At 48.1% G+C, this 15,526-nt stretch overlaps 1 protein-coding gene and 1 long non-coding RNA gene across 5 annotated transcripts in view; one reads left to right on the top strand and one right to left on the bottom strand.

Moving 5' to 3' along the window:
- Positions 1-9,157, top strand: part of LOC134479252 (uncharacterized) — a 34,832-nt gene extending 25,675 nt beyond the window's left edge. The window contains exon 2 of the long non-coding RNA XR_010052330.1: positions 6,849-9,157. This is a non-coding gene — a long non-coding RNA (uncharacterized LOC134479252). The remainder of the gene's footprint in view (positions 1-6,848) is intronic.
- The window catches only part of Rin3 (Ras and Rab interactor 3), a 109,174-nt gene that overhangs the window by 44,077 nt on the left and 49,571 nt on the right, over positions 1-15,526 (bottom strand). The gene's annotated exons all lie outside the window — the stretch shown is intronic.

Genomic DNA, 15,526 nt, shown 5'->3' with positions numbered 1-15,526 from the left:
GCTGTGGTATGGGTCTCTCATTGCAGACACAAAGGGACCAGCCAACTCCTGTTCCTGATGCACCTTCTGGACATGGTTTACGCATACACCGTGAGCAAAATAAACCCTTCCTTCCCTGAGCGTCGCTTTTGCCAGAACTTTGCCATAGCGATGAGAAAAGTAGCCAAGGCAGTTAATACGCCATGGGACTTGAGTGGGTTCCCGTTCTCACCTACTGCCATCTGTATCCACTTTTGTAGATGGTGGGGAACTTAGCTGCAATCACGCCTGGTCTTAATTACTACAAATTCCCCGTGTACAAGTGAAGGAAATGTGTCCTTAATGCTGTGCTCTGTGAGGAACAGAGCCGCTACCGACAAGGGGCTGATTTGAGTTCCGTTGTAAGTGAAGGGCGAGTAGCTGGGGACCTGATCCTTCCCAGGCTTTGGTGGCTTTACACAAAAACATCAATGGGGATACACCTTGCCAAGGGTCACTGTGTGTGGTGGACATTTACTTAGCAAACAGAAACTCAACCTGCCACATTTAGACAGCTCCGCCAACCTTAGAGATAGCACTTTTTTGGGGGTTGGGGGTGGCTTTCAAGACAGGGTTTTTCTGTATAACCCTGGCTGGAGATCTCTCGCCCAATGGCAACAATAGGTCTTACTAAAACGTTTAGTTGTGACACCCACATAAAGGGTTGGTCAGAGTCACCCTCCAGCCTGGCTTGTAGAAACAAAGGGTGAATGGGTTAAGAAAGCTGACAGGAGACCTCACAGAAAGGTCACAGGGACCTTTCCTTTCATGGCCAGGGGATCTCCCTGGGGTAAACACTGACGTAGCTGTCTGCTTGTTCTCTAGGGATGACTGAGAATCCAGTTGGGCTGAGTGGAGCTACGTTAATTTGCCTTAACTCGGATATAGCCAGAGCTCTCTGCACACTGTGAAAAATGGATGGGTCAGATCTTACTGACCCAGGAGGAAACTGGTGGGAAAGAGGTCAGGAAATCTGGATGCCACACCCCCAGGAGAGACCACGAGCCAACCTCTTTGGCTTGGAGAAGAAAAAGACCCCATGACACCTGTCTGGGGAGAACTTGGGTAGACCCAGAATATCTCCTTACCAATTGTTCTTATGTGACACCATAGAGCTAATCTCTGAATTCCTCTGTCACCCAGGGAGGGTTGGAATATCTACTGTTCGACTTTGACACCCCTATCCCAAAGGGCACTAATTCACTGGCTCAGAGCTTCACAGAAAATGACAGGCCCCAAGGACAGAAAGTGAAGGTGACAAGAGGCTAGAGAAAGTAAAGTCTGCAGGGTTCCCCACAGTGAAGGGAAGCATCTCTGTGTGTCTGTGTGTGTGTGTCTGTGTGTGTATGTGTCTCTCTGTGTGTCTGTGTGTGTGTATCTGTGTGTGTATCTCTGTGTGTCTGTGTGTGTGTATGTCTGTGTGTGTATGTGTGTGTATCTCTGTGTGTCTGTGTGTGTGTATGTCTGTGTGTGTATGTGTGTGTATCTCTGTGTGTCTGTGTGTGTGTATCTCTGTGTGTCTGTGTGTGTGTCTCTGTGTGTGTGTGTATGTGTGTGTATCTCTGTGTGTCTGTGTGTGTGTATGTCTGTGTGTGTATGTGTGTGTATCTCTGTGTGTCTGTGTGTGTGTCTGTGTTTGTCTGTGTGTGTGTATCTGTGTGTGTGTGTGTATCTCTGTGTGTGTGTCTGTGTTTGTCTGTGTGTGTGTATCTGTGTGTGTGTGTATCTCTGTGTGTCTGTGTGTGTCTCTGTGTGTGTGTGTGTGTGTGTGTGTGTGTGGCAGGGGGCTGGGGGAGGAGAATAATAACTCTGAGTCCTGGGGCCCCACAGTATGAGGTCTCCCTTGCCACAGAGACTGCTGTGATGCAGTTTTATCTCACTTGAGAGCCTGGAGAAAAGGCCAGAGCTGCTGAAGGAGTGCTTCCTAACCACAGCTGCCAGCCTCACAGAGCAGGGTAAGGAAGGGACTAACCATCCCGAGCTCTACCCAGGGAAGCTCCTGTGTCCTCTGGGGAAGGTCTGCACCTAGGCCCAGAAGGTAGTTCCCACTGTAGGTCAAAGCTGTACAACACCAACCCAGTCAGGGCCTCTGGCCACAGATCAAGGCAGCGCCTTCCTGAGGCTCACTTTCCAGTGCAGGCGAGGTATTGTGAGAGTCAGTCCCTGACCGAGGAGGCCCTGTGGGTCACTGTGCAAAGGCCAGAGTAGCATGCTGCTGAGGCAGAACCAACAGCCAGATAACCTGGGTGTGGAGGGCTGACAGAGAGGCTCCAGCAGCTGGCAAAGGTGATGTTCAAAATGTACCAGAGAGACTGCCCTTCCTGCCTGGTTGGTAAGGATAAACTGGGGGGTGCCTCTACCTCTCGAGCCTGGCCGATCCTGGAGCCCCCTTCACTGTGCTCCTGCCGATCGCTCAAGCCTCCTCTCACAGGCCATCTCTGCAGCTCTTTGGTTTGTATTAGAGCATCTTCCTCAGCCACAAATTCTCCACCAACCAGCACCCCAGCAGGACAGAATGAGCCTTGCCCTGGGGCACCGTAGCTGGAACCTAGTGGGACAGGTACAAGGAGACCCAGACAGACAGAGCTCTAAACAAGGTCCTGTCCAAATGCCTCAGTCGTTGCTAAAGCTGGGAAACCAGGAAGGCTTAGTAGCTGGCCCAGGGGTGTGGTCAGGTCATGACAGTGCCACTAGCAAGCTCACTAGGCCCTTACTCAGGAGCGGAGGGCACAGGGAGGACACACCAGAATTCCCACTGGAAATCAGTCATTGATTCCTGCCTGCTGTCAGCACAGAGGCTCTCTCCTTCAGGCCAGTCTCCTCCCTTGTTATGGGGAGGCCTTCCTGGGAAGAATGCTCTCCCCTCTCTGGGTTAGACACTGCTCACATCTTATTCTCTAGGACAGGATGTCAGTTGCCAGAGGTGCAACTCATTAGCATGGGTGCAGGCCTCATTTCTTTTCGTGGTCCCAGCTGTAGGATCCTTTGGGGTTCTTATCTGGGAAAAGCCATCTCTGAACCCCCACGGAGGCAACTGCACTGATCTCATATCGTTCTTGTTTAAATAAAAGGCTTCTGCTTTTGGAAGCTGTTCCTACTGAGCAAGTGCAAACAAGAGGCGTCAACAGTCTGAAAAGGAACACAGGAGAAACTGTCACGATGTAGACGGGACTTCATCTGGGAACTATTTATAGGTTCAGATGCCAAAACAGAAGGGGGCACTGGACAGATTTGCGAATTGCCGCGTATCAGGGAAGACTAAATAAGGAGAAAGACGTGGAAGGTCTTCCGGGAGGAGGCAGGTGCGGGTGTGGGGATGCTGAGGGAGCTGTGGACATGGGGAAACCATGCTTCTCCCTGCTACACTGAACCAACCAGCCAGGGAGGCTTGTGACTGCCCACAGCCTGAAAGAAGGGACAGTGGGGAGGGAGGCGCCCCAGGCACCACCCTGATAGGGAGGTCAGCTCCAACTGTTATGAAGGCCTTACCATGGATAGCCAGGGGACACTGTTTCAACTTCAGGATGTTACAAGTACATGCGAAAACTGCATCTTAACATAGGGAGACATGGCTGAGTAGACATTTTGTTTTTCATTCCTATGCTAAGTATGAAAGGTCTGGGGTGCACTGTGCACGTGTGCTTCATCTCAGTGCAAACCGGGCCCATTTCAAAGGCTTGAGAGCCACTGCGCTGGATAGAGCCATGGTTCTCACCTGGGAGCAAACTGGTCCTCCCTGAGTTGGCCATGTACGTGGATACTTCTGGTTGTCACGCCTTGGGAGACGGTGCCACTAGCACCTACGGGTCAGAGGTCAGGAATGCTGACAACATGCCCTGCCTAGGCAGTCTCACACAGCAAGGGAGGACTTGCTAGGGCCTGGTGTGTGCACCCTGAAGCACTTGGCAGGAGTCTAGGGGTGCTTTGCATAGCAGCTCCCAGCCTGCTGGTGGCAGGTAGTGAGCTCCCAATATCAAGGCTTGGAGCTGAGCTCTCCCCAGAGGGTGTGGATTCCTGTGTCCTAAACTAGCAATGTGGAAACAGAGTCACAGCATGAGTTATGAATTAAGAACAAGGGGCCAGTCTTAGGCAGTTGGTACTTTGTCTTCTGTGAGATCACTAAGCCAGGTCCATAAACGTCTTAGCTCTCTTTGTCATCCCAGGAAGGCTGAGTCTTGGCTCAGTCAGGAGTCTGCATTTTTAGAGAACAATGCTACTGGGGGTATGCGTGTGGGGGATGGGGATATTCCCTTGTCCAATTATGGGTCCATTTACATGCAATTTTTATCATGTCTACTTGGGCACAGGTTTTGAGTCAGGGATATCAATGCTAGAGCAGAACCCTGCCCTTCCCATAATGTTGCAGGCCTGGGCCAGAGCTCCTAACTCAACCCTATTCATTGCTAAGCACCTACTGCATACCAGGTAGCATGGCTAGCCATGACCTTACTGTGTTCTTTCCCTCAGTTCCTTTTACTTTCTGCAGGCCAGTTCTCTTAAATATCTCTGGGACGTGTTCCTTCTCCTTAGGCCCACCAAGCCGTCCCCAACATTTGCTGTAGACTTCAACCTCAGGGCCTCTCTTGCATGCCAGCCTTACCCCTTTGTCCCCACTCTTGAAGACATGCAACGTCTATGTAAAAGGCACACTGGATGATGTCCTGCCCACGTGTCCTTCATCGTGCTCTGGAGACCTTTGGACAAAGGCTGAGTCTCACTCAAGGCCTGTGTGCAAGCTTACCTTCTCTGCTTACCCCTCCCTTCCACATGCCCACATTTTGCCTGCACAGAACTTCCCCTGCACACACTCCGTACCCTGGCACTCTGCATGAGCTGTCCTGCCACTTCATATGCACTTCCTCTCTCATCCAAACAGGACGTTTCTCTCTGTCCACCCCTACCCATCCATCACCAGGGGGGTGGCAGTTCTTCTGAGGGCAGTAAAGACCCTAACATTGTCTAGTTTAGACATCTACACATACCTTGAGTGAGCCCAGTGTACTTAACTGAATAAACAAATAAACCAAGGTATGTAAACCTCTAAACATGGCAAGTGACTGACTCTTCTTAGGTAGAAGTTTTATGACGGCAGAAGCATTTATTCCTCCTCCTCCTTTCTCTTCTTCCTCCTCCCTTTGAGACAGGGTCTCATTTTGTAGCCCAGGCTGTCCTCAAACTCATGATCTTCCTGTCTTTGATCCCTCCTCCAGTCCCCACAAATGCTGGAATAATGGGTACCCACCATCATGTGAGCTCAGAAGCATTTGCTTTTGCTTTATATTTTTATTTATATCCAGGTGGTCATGGTGCACACCTTTAGTCCCAGCACTCGGGAGGCAGCGGCAGGCGGATCTCTGTGAGTTTTAGACCAGCCTGGTCTACAGAGTGAGTTCCAGGACAGTCCAGGCCTACATAGTGAAACCCTTCCTTGAACCCCTCCCCCTCAAAAATTCTATTTATCTATATGCAGGGGAGGGAGCAAGGGACAGTGCATGTGACAACAGTGTCCATTAGGAGGTCAAAGGACAGCTTATGGAAGTTGGTTTTCTCCTTTACTGTGTGAGTGGGTCCCAGGGATGAACTTGGTTGTCTGATTTGGTAGTGGGTGTCTGTGCCTGCTGAACCATCTCACTGGCCCACGAATAGACCCATAGAGTTGTAGGAGCAGGCGCTGAGAGCCAGACTGCTGTGGTTTAGGTCTTGGCTTTGCCTCTCACTGATGTGTGATTCTGACCAGCCTTGGTTTCTGAAAAAACAGGGGTTATGATTCTTGTTATCTACTTCTGTGTAGCAAAAGACAGAGCTGAGTGGCTTGAAAATAACAATGGTAGCTTATGATTTATGGGCCAAAACCAGGTAGTGATCAGCTGGGTGATTCTTTTACGTTTTCACTGGCTGGTATTAGTTGGGCCCTGGTCTGGTCTGCAGGATCCAGGATGTCTTCCCTCAAATCATTATCAGGGAGAGTTAATTCAGCCAGGCCCTTCTCCCTCCTAGGCCTCTCTCCCTTCCATCCCCAGGCTTCTCTCTCCAGGACGGAGGCAACTCGGCTCTTAGAGTTTAAAAAGAAGCTGCTGGTTCTCTGAAAACCTAGGAGGAACTGGCTAGAGTCGTTTCTGCTTATTCTGTTGACCACAGAAGTCACAGGCTAAAGTAGATTCAAGGGAGGGGCGAGAGACTCCACCCCAGGAAGGAAGAAGCGTCAAAGAAATGTACCTTAATCTGCCACACTGAGGTGCCATATCCTAAAGCTGATAATGCAGATGAAATTAGCAGAGTGCTTGGGAGGCTGAGGCAGGAGGATGGTGTGTTTGAGGTCAGGCTGAACATGTGGAGAGATCCTGTATCAAAACTAGAAAAGAAATATTCCATACCAAATGCTTAATAAATGACTACTATTATAGGACATCCCTTCATTTCTGCCATTGCACTTACCCAAGGCTCAGCACCCAGCCACATCTCATTCAGTACTTTTTGGGCCATAGTTCAGTGGGGGAGGAGTCTTATGGATGCTTTAGGCTAGCCTAGAAGTAGGAGATTCTTATAGCCATCCAGGAGCCGCATTCTGCAAACCTGGGATCCTGCTGGAGTCCCAAGACTCTGGTAGGAAACTGAAGTCCTCAGAGGCCCAGAAGATCCAACACAAACCTAGCACATCCTTCTCTAAGGGTCTCCCCAAAATTCTGCTATAGGGAGGTCCCATAGGTCCCAGGCCCTGAGAATGAACTTCTGCCCATGTTTGTTCAGTGCTGTGTAACCACAGAACTTCAAAGCTAAGTCTGTCTGTTGGCTTTTTCTTTCATGGCCCCTGACGTTAATATTTCTCAAAGAAAAGCACGTGAGATCTCCATGGCATACTTCCAGAGGATGGCAGGCTGTGGTCCTGAGAACGCTGAAGCCAAGAGGAAACACCTCAGATGTCTATGGGGAAGTTCCTCAAGACTCCAAACGCTAGCCATGAATAGCCAAGTCACGCCATCTGTCTGATTTCTCCAAGAATTTATGATCCTATCATTAGAGTGTTCATATTCCAACTCAAACCACCATGTCTGTCTGTCTGTCTCTCTGTCTCTGTCTCTGTCTCTGTCTCTGTCTCTGTCTCTCTCTCTCTCTCTCTCTCTCACACACACACACACACACACACACACACACACACACACACACACACATTGTGCTTTAGTTTGCAAGATCTCACATACATGAAGGCCCCAAGGGTTCTCTAGGGTGGCTGTTCACATCCTGGATTTTCAGATGGGGAATGAGAGCATCAGGGGGATGGCCTTAATCAGCTCTCCAGGGAAAACCCTCCTGGGTATAGCATCTTCTGGTTTTATGATATAATTCATCCTTAGCTGGGAAGAGGCACAGACACCTCTCTCCACTGGTTCTGACTGGTTCTAGCCCAACCAGGGCCTTAGCCCAGAGACAAAACTGCCTGTGCTCAGCCTTCAGAGGCAGAGGCATGCCTGGAACTCCCATCTCCATTGCTCTCCTCACTGAGGCCACGTAGCCCTGACCTGCTTCCTTTCTGCCTGGCTCTGGTTCTGTGTCTGGAACACAGAGGGGAAACAATGACCCGACTGTGCAGATAGTAATGACTGGACTATCGATATCGACTTCTCTATTTCCCTCTCTGCCATCTTCCTCTGCCTCTGGCGGGTCTGTTCAGTGAGGGATACAGAGATCTGACTGCAAACAGCTGGGTTCAGGTGAAGGAGGTACGCATCCCTGACTTGGCTGAATCCCAGGTAACATCCTTGGACACCATTACTCCAGCTGCAAAGAAGAGATCCTAACAACCACTTCAGAGGTGTTAAAGACAGAAGACTGGAGGTCCAAAAGCCATGTAGAAAGTCCCCAATAACTGTGGCCAAAGGCTTAAGACTTCAGGGTCCGGTGACAGGTCTAATTTCACCTGGACCTTCAACCTTTGTAGGTACCTGGTGTCATCTAAGACAGGGAACCACCTAAAAGGAACATTCCAGACGGGGAAATTCCTTTAGGGCAAATCCCCTAAATGCTGACAAGGTGAAAACAAGGCAGAAGCAATAAATATAAAAAAAGGCTGGATCGGCTGTGCCACAAAGAGCAAGGCAAACCATTCATCGATGCTGACAAATTACGGGAGACAGGCACGGGAGCCCGGAAGTCCATTTTTCGTGGAACCTCCTAGAGTGTCTTGCCTCTGCAGGTGGCGAGACATGGCTTGCTAACATGGCTTCCCCAAAGGCAGCTGCTCTCCGTGGACACAGCAGCGTTTGTTTTCTAGGTTGTGGTGAAGCTTTCTGGTCTAGGACTGTAGGATGTGTTCAGTTGGGGGAAGGGATGGGGCTTTATCCTTCCAGGGACCTTTGAACTATCCCTTGCCAGCGGAAGTCAGGAGTCCCCTCCTCCAGGAGGCACTACTGGTGGCACTGAGTTCCTTACATAAGGATATTCAGAAAGTTCCTGAGGAAGCAGATGAGGACCCACATCACAGATACCCACTCAGGGCTTTGTCCAAGCTCACAGTAGCTCCACTGCTATTGTTTCTCCTTAGGCTGGTGCTTTCTGGGAACTCCCAGGGCAAAAGCACACCCGGGGAATTAAGCTAGAGGTGTGCAGACATAGCAATCAACTTCCCCAAACCTCCCCAGAGCTAAGGTTCCTGAGAATCTCTCCTTAGATGACCTCAGTATCGGGTGTTCCGCTCCGCATGAGCTGAGCCTCCGCACAGGGTTGTCCCGAGAACTACAATACACACAATACAATACAATACAATACAATACAATACAATACAATACAATACAACACAATACAATACAATACACACAATACAATACAATACAATACACACAATACAATACAATACAATACAATACACACAATACAATACAATAAAATACACACAATAAATACAATACAATACACACAATACAATACAATACACGTTGTCTACATTTGTCTAGTCTTGCCCTCATCCATTCAAGTACCCTAGTGACTCTTCGAAGTGGACTGTGATTTAGCTTTAGACCCATCCCTCTCTGGGGTCTTTGACTATAACAGTGGTTCTGAGACTTTCAAATACTGTGACCCTTTAATACAGTTCCTCATATTGTGGTAACCCCCCATCAATAAAATTATTTTTGTTGCTACTTCATATCTGTAGTTGTGCTACTATTATGAGTTGTAATGCAAATATCTGTGTTTTCTAACGGTCTCAGATGACTCCTGTGAAAGGGTCACTTGATCCCTAGGTTGAGAATCCCTGGTTTATAGTAAAATAGCATCCCTACAAAGCCCCTCTCTTACCCTTTCACTAGATCACAAGAGCACCAATCACACCATTCTGTAATTGCCTGCTCTGCTTCTATGGCCAGAGTGGAAGACAGGAAATACCATCTAATCATCATGTAGGAGCCAATAAATGCTAAGGCCTTATATACTGCGGGAACACGCATAGCAGTGCTTAGGCCACTGTTACACATCTGCGGATCTTAGGTATGTTTGCACACATTTCTTGTCTGTCCTTCCTATAGGTTCCTTGGAGGTGTAACAGGCCACTGCCTGGTTGGAATGAGGGTCACATGTCACATGATTTTTTTTTTTTTAGTTCCCAGAGCTACTTAAGTGGGAGCACTGAATAGAAAATCTGATTTTATATTCTCTTCTAATGTATGCATTCAATGCTATATATTTCTCTTAGGCACTGCCTGCTGTAGTCTACAAATGTTGAGAAGTTTGAATTTTCATTTAAGGTATTTAGATTTTTTTTCCCCTGAGATGTTTTCCTTTGACTTGGTATTATGTGGGATACACTGTTTAATCCACCACTGTCTTTTTCTGTTTGTTGATTTCTGCTTTGATTCTATGTGCTCTGGTTTCTGATTTCCATAATCTGTCAATGTACGTCTTATGACCTAGAGTGATGAATGTTTCCTGTGAATGGAAGAGGCGTGTGTATTCTGCTTCTGTGATGAAGTGGTCCATGGATCTAATTGGTCTGTTACACATCCAGTTAATAGGCTTCACTGTGTCCTTACTGACTTTCTGCCTGCCGACTTCATCCATCTTTGATAAAGGGTGAAGTTTCTATCCCTGAAGTGTGTGTGCATGTACACACACATGTGTATGCATGTGATTGTGCCCGGACATGTGTGTGTTCTTTGGGTGTTGTTCCTCGGGAGTTATCCACTTTGCTCTTTGAGGTTGGCCTAGGGTTCACTAATTGGGCTATCTTGTCTGGCTACCAAGTCCCAGAGACAGGGCAGTCTCTGCCTTCCTGTATACAGGCATACGGTCCCCACATGGTTTTATGAAGTGCCTGAGGATTGGGGGCATTGGACCCAAGGCTTTATGTATGCTAGGTACCATGTACCACATTCCTATCCCTTAATTTAATTTTTTGATGCTGGGATGAAATTGAGGCCTCATATATGCTATGTAAATGCTCTACCACTAAACTAAAGCTTTAGGTCCTTACTGAAGTGACATCCAACCACCAGAGCATGTGACTCTGGCCCCTTCCCCTCATTCCCTTGGCCTTGCTAAAACAAAACAAAACAAAACAAACAAAAAACCAACCACTCCTCACCCCAACATAGGTTATATTCCTAAAGGTAGTCCCCCAAGGTCTATTTCCTTATTTGGCCACTTCCTCTCCTGAGGCTGGCTTCCAAGGTCCAGCCATCAAAGTCTAGCAATCAAAAGCCCCCTTTGGCTCCCCTAATTAACATTCACAATTAAAATTAAGCACCTCATGCTAACACAGGCTTTCCCTTTTTACCTTTATAAACTGCCATTTGCCTATGGACCACAACTGTCTCCTCTCTACCTAGAGGCAGGCCTTTGTCCCCTTTGCCCTGCTCCCTTGTTCCCTTCCACTTCATTCTCATCCTCTGTCTCCTGCCTTTGTCTCTTATTCCCAGCCCTTTGTCCCCTGGGGCAACTCAATCTCTTTTGTGCTGAGAGAACGCGGGGTATCCTGAGCTGACTCCAAGGTTCCCTACACTTACAAGGCTTCATGCAGTGTTCAGCTCACTGGTCCTTCCACCTCCTGCCATGGAGAGCACAGCTCTCTGTTCCTCCACCCGCCTAGGACGGGACAGGGAGCAGCCCTCAGCAGACATGTAACCTGCCCGTGACTTAAGATTGGTCTTCCCGGCTCCCCAAACTGTGAGAACGGAATGTCTCTCTTTTAGACTATACCCAGTTCCAGTTAATTGCTTTATGACAGCACAGATGGACTGAGACACATGCTGACCCAAGATCATCCACCCCTGAGACGGGAGGCCAAGAGACCCTAGGGCTTGGCCCCAACATCCCCTATAGCTGCTCTCAAAAGAAGGGTTGGTGAGTAGAAGCCTCTGATCCAGAAAGAGCTGAGTCAAGTTGCTGTCACTTAGACGGGTTTTCTGAAGCTACAAAGTCCCTAAAGGCAGCCCCTCAGGCACAGGAAGACCAGGAGCACCCACACAGACCAGAACCACTCTCCACAAGTACACCTGGAGCACTCACGCACAGACCAGGAGCACTCCCCACAGTCAGACCAGGAGCACCCACATGAAGACCAGGATCACTCCCCACACACAGACCAGGAGCCCCACATGCAGACCAGGATCACTCCCCACACACAGACCAGGAGCCCCACATGCAGACCAGTACTCCCCACAGTCAGACCAGGAGCACCCACACAGACCAGGAGCACTCTCCACAAGTACACCTGGAGCACTCACGCACAGACCAGGAGCACTCCCCACAGTCAGACCAGGAGCACCCACACAGACCAGGAGCACTCTCCACAAGTACACCTGGAGCACTCACGCACAGACCAGGAGCACTCCCCACAGTCAGACCAGGAGCACCCACACGAAGACCAGGATCACTCCCCACACACAGACCAGGAGCCCCACATGCAGACCAAGAAGACCCACTGTGACACTAATCCATTTTCACCATCAGTTTCCTCTCACCACCAAGATCCCGTGCTCTCCATCTTTCTAAGTCATCTCTCAAGACCTCCCAAGTCCAGTTCTTTCAGAACCAAACAAACTCCTCCAGCTCCCATGCTAACGTTCACTGGAGAAGCACTGCTGCCCCAGACATCTCATGAGACACTGACTCCTCCCGAGTGCTCCTCTTCTCACCTGTCAGAGTCTGCCTTCTAGAGTGCTCCCACGACAACTCTCCTTCTCACGGCCATCTTGCCTTCCATCGTTCCAGTTCCAACTCTGAGGCAGTCACGAAGCTTTTGCTTTTGACGGTTTTCTATAGTGGCTGGTTACTGTCCCTGCTGGCTGCCACACAGCCCAGGGGCCCTAAAGCATCCATCTTACTGGGCTACTTCCTGCTCAAAACCTGTTTGTGACACTACAGACAAAATCCTTAATAGTGTAGTGCGCTCGTCACAGCTGCTGATGACCCAGTCAGATTCCACCCTTGCAGCCTCGATTTGCCGCCTCTTCAGTGACCGCCTGAGCATGGCTTAGCTTTGGCCCCATTCGCTTCCTTGTTTCTGAGCTTTGACATAGAAGACTGTGGCTTCAGCTTCTCAAGCCTGTTCCCCAAATGTTCTTCCTCATAACTGTTTCTCAACGTCCCAGGCTTACATTACAGGACAGTGGCCTCGTTTCCCTTGGTCAGTACTGAGGTCCTGTCTTAGCCCCTTTATGTTTTCCCTCAGAACCCACTTAGCAGATACTTAGTTTGTCACATGCTTAGCAGGAGAACCGAAAGCTCATAATAAAACAAGATGCTGAAAAAGGAAGGGTAGCATGCATAACTGTGGGGAGACACACACACACACACACACACACACACACACACACACACACACACCAGACATGTAATTACAGTACCCAAGAAGTAGAAGATCAAGAATTTGAGGCCAGCCTTGGCTTCAAAAATGCAAAGACAGGAATATAAAAGTGTGGAAAGATGAGGGTATGTAGTTCATGTCTGTAATCCCAACACTTGGGAGGCAGGCATGAGATCTCAAAAACATGTGGAGGAGAAGGAAGAGGAGAGAGGAGGAGGAGAGAGGAGGAAGAGGAAAAGGAGGAGGATGAAAAGGAAGAGGAGGAGGAGGGGGAGGAGGAGGGGGAGGAGGAGGAGATAGTTAAGTTAGTTTCTCAAGGTCCTTAGAGCTAAATTGACCTCCCTGCTTCATCTTGACCCAACCTCAGGTCTGGAAGCTCAAAGCTGGAATGTTGAAGGTGGAAAGAAGTGAATGGTGGCTATTTTAGTCCAAGATCCTATGGCCTCTAAGCAGCCTGGGACACATCTGGTTTTAGAGCAGTCCTCAGGACAGACAGTACAGGAAATGAGGGGTTGTGAGGTGTGAGCTACATGTTGCTAATTATAACTGCCACTGTGCATTGAGTACTTGTTACATGTGGGACTCGTGACTTTGTCCCAGAAATGTCTACATTTAGATACAAAGATGCCGAGTGCTTCCCTGCTGATAAATTCTTTCATGGATCTGCTCCAGCTGTGCTGGAGAGACACCCTCTATTCACAGATGAGGAAACCACAGCACAAGGATGTCAGACGTCTTACCTCACAAATAAAAAAAATCTAGAAACAAGAGTCATTCTTTCCAAAATTCATGTTCTAGAAAAAAAAAATAAAATAAAATGAAGAGGTTTGCACTGACAAGCCTTCAGGCTTGCACACAAAGCAATCGGCCCTGCCTCACTTCCAGCTAAAACATGGAGTTTCTATACCAATTCCTCCTTTATGAATAACACCCGTTTGTGGACTTGAGCCATTTCCATTTAAAAACAGGTCAGATTTCATTCTAGGGTTTTGGTTGGTGTCAAGAGTATGGAGAGAAGGACTGGAGAGGCAGCTCAGAGGTTAGGAGCACTGACTGCTCTTCCTGAGGTCCCAAGTTCAATTCCCAGCAACCACATGGTGGCTCATAACCATCTTAATGGGATCTGATGACCTCTTCTGGTGTGTCTGAGGACAGCAACAGTGTACTCATATAAATAAAGTAAATAATTCTAAAAAAAAAGAAGTCACACTCAAGTATGCAGAGAAGTCAGAGGCCATGCCTCCTCTACTGCCCAGGAGGACCTGAGATCCCTCCTTTGCATGTAGAGGTGAGGATCCCCCGCACCCATCAGCAAAGAATTTGCCATAGTTGTCCAGGAGAAGGATTATTCTCCAGACACTGATACATTCAACTTGACCTAAACCTGCCCACACCCCTGGGAGTGAAGATTTACTCAGAATTGGTGGAGACTCTTCTAAAGCCAGGGTCAGTGGGTCAAGGCACTGGGTGGGAGTGGTGGGACTGTGGCTTAGGCCCAGAGCACGGCGTAGCACACTTCCTGCATGGACCTGGCCATGCTGTTGCCTCAGGGCTGCTCTGCTAGAGACAGTCCCAAATAGATTTTCCTCTTCCTTTATTCAGCAACCACACGGGAACTGCCATCCCAGGGATATGTTTACCATGGTCACACCTCTATGCGTATTAGTGAAAACAGGCTCAGCTGAACGTTCTTTATCTGGAGGTTTGAAATCTGAAATGCTCCAAATTCCAAGACATTTTTGGCCCACCAACATTATGCCATGAGTGAAAACTTCTATACCTGATGCCAACTGACACATTAAAAGGCTGGTGCCTTGACAAGATTATTTATATATACAAATACATATACACGCACACATACACACACATATACACACACACATATATACACATACACATATATATAAACCACACACAAATATATACACACATACATATATACACACACATATACACACACATATATACACACACACATATATACACACATAGACACACACATATACACACACACATATATATACACACACACACATATACACACATACACACACATATATACACACACATATATATACACACATATACACACATACACACACACATATATACACACATATATATATATACACACATGTACACACACACATATATATACACACACATATATACACACATACACACACACATATAAATCTGTTTTAGTATGTCCATACAGTATGCGTAAAACATAAGCAAGTTTCTTTGTTTAGACTTAAGTCTCCTCCCCAAGACAATGCAGCACATATGCAAAATAATTCAAAATCCGGAGGGAGTCTGCAACACTCCTGGTCTCAAGCATTTGGGGATGCTCCTGTTCTCTAGGGTAGAACATAGGGAGCATTTTGCCCAGTCACACTAGTGGCAAGAGGCAGAGGTGAGAGAAACCAAGCTATGACAACAAAGGCACAGCATTAAAAGAGAGGGTGGAGCTGGGGACCTAGAATTGCTGAGGCAAAGAAACAGCCCAGCCAATGGCCGTGCTCTGGCAGCAGACCTCAAGGAAAGAGGTTTGGGAGCAGCAGTACTATAAAGAGAACAAAATGAGATACACAGATGGCGGGCACCTCTGTGTTTGTGGCAGACATGTAGGAATAAGGATCGAAGAAGAACCAGATGACACAAATGACTTCAGTCTGCGTTTTGATTATCTTCAAGGCAAAGCTGAATTTG

The sequence above is a fragment of the Rattus norvegicus genome, chromosome 6 (genome assembly GCF_036323735.1).
Source record: "Rattus norvegicus strain BN/NHsdMcwi chromosome 6, GRCr8, whole genome shotgun sequence".
Classification (NCBI taxonomy): Eukaryota; Metazoa; Chordata; class Mammalia; order Rodentia; family Muridae; genus Rattus; species Rattus norvegicus.
Note: the sequence above shows the minus strand (reverse complement) of the source record. Positions and strands in the feature narration are given on the sequence as shown.